At 49.7% G+C, this 4,190-nt stretch overlaps 1 pseudogene; it reads left to right on the forward strand.

Moving 5' to 3' along the window:
* Nucleotides 1–2,882: 2,882 nt before the first annotated feature.
* Nucleotides 2,883–3,895, forward strand: LOC136489802 (uncharacterized; annotated as a pseudogene).
* Nucleotides 3,896–4,190: the final 295 nt, after the last annotated feature.

Below are 4,190 nucleotides of genomic sequence, written 5' to 3' on the forward strand. Positions count from 1 at the left end.
TATCTGGAGAACAGCGGGGAGGTGCTGCCGAAATTCTGTCTCGGCTCGGAGTAGACCATGGAAACTAACCTCGTCTATGCATCCGCGGGTGGGATTAGGACCTATCCTCACCTATTAGATAGTAGGAACACCACGTAGAGGCAGTTGATGGTTACGTTACTCGTTGATATCTATTTTAGAGGATGGATGACTGTGAGTGGATGTACACGGGATACAGAAGTCAGAGTGATTTTAGCACTGAATGGGGGCAGAAGACCGAGGCTTTCTTGGACCGTGCATTCGGTAGGGGTGCGAATAGAGTGCATCTAATGAAGTGTCCTTGCAGCATGTGTGCAAACAGAAAATGGCAAAAGAAGGACAACATGGGTAAACATCTTCAGAAGCATGGCTTTATGCCGAAGTATACCCGGTGGATCCACCACGGTGAAGCCCATCGGATGAGAGAGGAAGTGGTGAGACCACGCCTCGAGCATGTTGATGATGATGGCGGGCTTGCAGACATGTTAGATGACTATCAACAAGCATAGATCCCTGATGGACGTGCGGAGGAGACGGAGGCATCTGCAAAGGCGTTCTATGACATGATGTCTTCGGCACAGAAACCCCTTCATGATCGGACAACGGTTTGTCAACTTGATGCCATTGGACGCGTGATGGGGTTCAAGGCCAAGATCAACATGGGTCGACAACACTTCGATGGTATGTTGGCCTTGATTGCTAGCATGCTTCCGGAGGGCCACGTTCTGCCAAAGAGCCTGTACGAATGCCAGAAACTCCTTGATGGACTCAAGATGCCTTACGAGCAGATACATGTTTGTTCGAATGGGTGTGTCCTCTTTAGGAAAGAACATGAGCATGAAAAGTACTGTCCAAAGTGCAAATCCTCCAGGTACCTGGAGGTAAACTCTGGGGATGGCCACAAGAAGCAGCTTACCGTCCCGATGAAAATCTTACGGTACCTCCCATTCGTGCCGAGGTTCCAATGGCTATACATGAGCGAGGAATCCGCTAAGCAGATGACGTGGCACAAATAGGGCACACGATACAATCCTGACAAGATGGTACATCCGTCCGATGGTGAAGCATGGAACCACTTTGATGGCATTCATCATGAGAAAGCATCAGAGCCTCGTAACGTACGTGTTGCGCTGGCAACAGATGGGTTCAATCCTTATGGTTTGATGGCTGCCCCCTACACATGTTGGCCCGTGTTCGTCATCCCCCTCAATCTCCCCCCGGTGTCGCCTTTGAACGTCAGAACGTATTCTTGTCATTGATAATTCCTGGACACCCGGGGAAGAAGATGGGTGTCTTCATGGAGCCTCTAATTGATGAATTGGTCAGTGCTTGGGAGGATGGGGTATGGACATACGACAGAGCTACAAAGACACCCTTCAAAATGCACGTTTGGTACCAGTACTCCATGCATGACTTCCTAGCGTATGGGATATTCTCCGGTTGGTGTGTCCACGGGAAGTTCCCATGTCCATTATGCAAGGATCGTCTGATGTTCATCTGGCTCAAGAAGGGTGGCAAGTATTCGTCGTTCGACAAACATCGTCAATTCCTCCCTCCCGAGCATCCATTCAGGCAAGACACCAAGAACTTTACGAAAGGTGTCGTAGTGACAGAACCTGCACCACAGATGATGACTGGTGCTGAGATTCATGCTTAGATAGATGCTCTCGTGGAGAATCAAGAAGGTGATGGCTTCGTGGGATACAGCGAGGAACACATGTGGACTCATAAGTCGGGCTTGACGAGGCTCCCCTATTTTGATGACCTTCTTATGCCACATTACATTGATGTCATGCACACAGAAAAGAATGTCGCCGAGGCACTCTGGGGAACAATCATGGAAACTAAAAAGTCAAAGGACAACCCTAAGGCTAGAGTGGACCTGGCAGAGTTGTGTGATAGACCACATCAAGAGATGCGTGCTCCTGGAGGCGGCAAGACATGGAAAAGGCCTAAGGCAGATTTCGTCTTGACCCCCAGACAAAGGAGGGAAGTACTCCAATGGATCCAGACGTTAATGTTCCCTGATGGGTATGCAGCGAATCTGATTAGGGGAGTGAACTTAACTACTCTCCAAGTGAACGGGATGAACAGTCACAACTACCACATATGGATTGAGCGGCTTCTTCCGATAATGGTTCGAGGCTTTGTCCCTGAGCACATATGGACAGTGCTGGCAGAGTTGAGCTACTTCTTCCGCCAGCTCTGTGCCAAGGAGTTATCTCGGACCGTGATTGCTGACTTGGAAAAAGTGGCACCTGTTTTGCTTTGCAAGTTGGAGAAGATCTTTCCACCCGGCTTCTTCAATCCGATGCAGCATCTGATATTGCACCTCCCGTATGAGGCATGAATGGGGGGCCCATGCAGGCCCGTTGGTGCTATCCAATCGAGAGATGCCTAAAGACACTTCGGAAAAAGTGTAAAAACAAAGGCAAAATTGAGGCTTCCATTGCAAGTGCATTCACTATGGAGGAGGTGTCAAACTTCACAACATTGTATTATTCTGACAACCTTCCAAGTGTGCATAATCCACCTCCTTGTTACAATGCTAACGAAAATGCCTCGAGCCTCAGCCTTTTCCAAGGGCAACTTGGAAGAGCAGGTGCATCGACCAATAAGCCCCTGACAAATGTGGAGTGGCACAAAATCATGTTATATGTGCTGACCAACCTTGAAGAGGTGGACCCATATATTGCGTAAGTTCTCAATGGACTTGTTTTCTAATATGTCAACTACTTGATGACGTGTAGGTGATTCCTTGGTGGTGCAACGGGTGCCCTGTGGCTTGGGCGAAGATGGTGGACAGGTGGTTAAGCGCGGAGTGGGCCGCTCAGCACGCGGCTGCCCGGCAACGGTGTTTGTTCATGCCAGGTGTATCACACCATCAAGGCAACCGCAACCTCTCCGGATACGCCCGAGCATGGGTATGTGGTCATGTTTCTATTCTTCTTGCTTTCGTTGAACTCGGCAAAGAATTCTAATCATCTTGTTTTCGTTCTTGCAGTCGGCGGCACATCAAGGCCAAGAGTGCTCCAACTTCGCCGCATTTGCCATGGCACACAAGGGCAAGGCGTCGTCCGACGTCTCCTTCAACCCAGACGACCCGGCCGAGGCGTACACAAACTCGAGCGCCTACGAGAAAATCACGGAGTACACGGCGGCGGCAAGGTCGACCCATGGGCCGGAGTACGATCCACGGACCGACAACATTGATGCAAACATCGTCATGAGGATTGGACAAGGCAAGAAGCATGGCCGCTACTGGATTGGCGACAGCGTGATCGACACGGCCTCTACTCCCACTCTCTCCCAGATCCGAGCATAGAGCACGATCGCCTCCTCACTCCCGGCGATACGCTCATGGCCGGGCACTGCACAGCACTGGGTCGACACACTCCAGGTTATTCATGTTTTACTCGTCGTACATTGATCTTTACACAACTCTATTTCCTTTGCATTATTGTAACATTAGCTTTGCAACAATTTGTAGGCCCAGGTGGAAGAAGCAAACATGAGGGCCCAGGAGCTGGAGCTAGGGTTGGCGGCCGAGCGGGCCGCGCGGGAGGCCGACAAACTCGCCCAGGAGAAAAGGTTGGCGGACATTATTGCCTGGATGCAAACTATGACGGGTGCTGCTATGCCTCCTGGGTTAATGGGTCCACCTCAGCCTCCTCACTCCGCTACTACAGTGAGTAATGTCACACATGCAAGGAATTGCTACAATCGCTATTCAACTAATCTTGTCTCATGCAATCTCTTCTCCTGTGTGCAGCCTCAGTCGGCGGGTTCGAACAACCCAGCTCAGGGCACTCCGAACGAGCAGATGTTTCCTTCCCCGTCGTCAGCAGGATGGCCACATCAAGGGCCGCTTCAGTGAGTAGCACTTGTAGTTTCATGTCTTGTTCTCTTCGCAATGGATTTCTGTCCGAGACAATGTTGTTGTCATGCATGTGTTATTGTGACATGTGGTGATGGATTTGAACTACTTGTTGAATGATGTGGAATCCTGTCGAATAATGGATGTAATTACTATGACATGTGGTGAACGGATGTGATTCATGTGGTATGTGTGATGGATTGTGACATATAAGATGCTGGATGTGGTATATATATGATGGATGTGATATATATGTCATATGTTGTGTTTGCAGTGATCGAAAGCAAAAAACAAA

Source organism: Miscanthus floridulus, chromosome 10 (genome assembly GCF_019320115.1).
Source record: "Miscanthus floridulus cultivar M001 chromosome 10, ASM1932011v1, whole genome shotgun sequence".
Lineage (NCBI taxonomy): Eukaryota > Viridiplantae > Streptophyta > Magnoliopsida > Poales > Poaceae > Miscanthus > Miscanthus floridulus.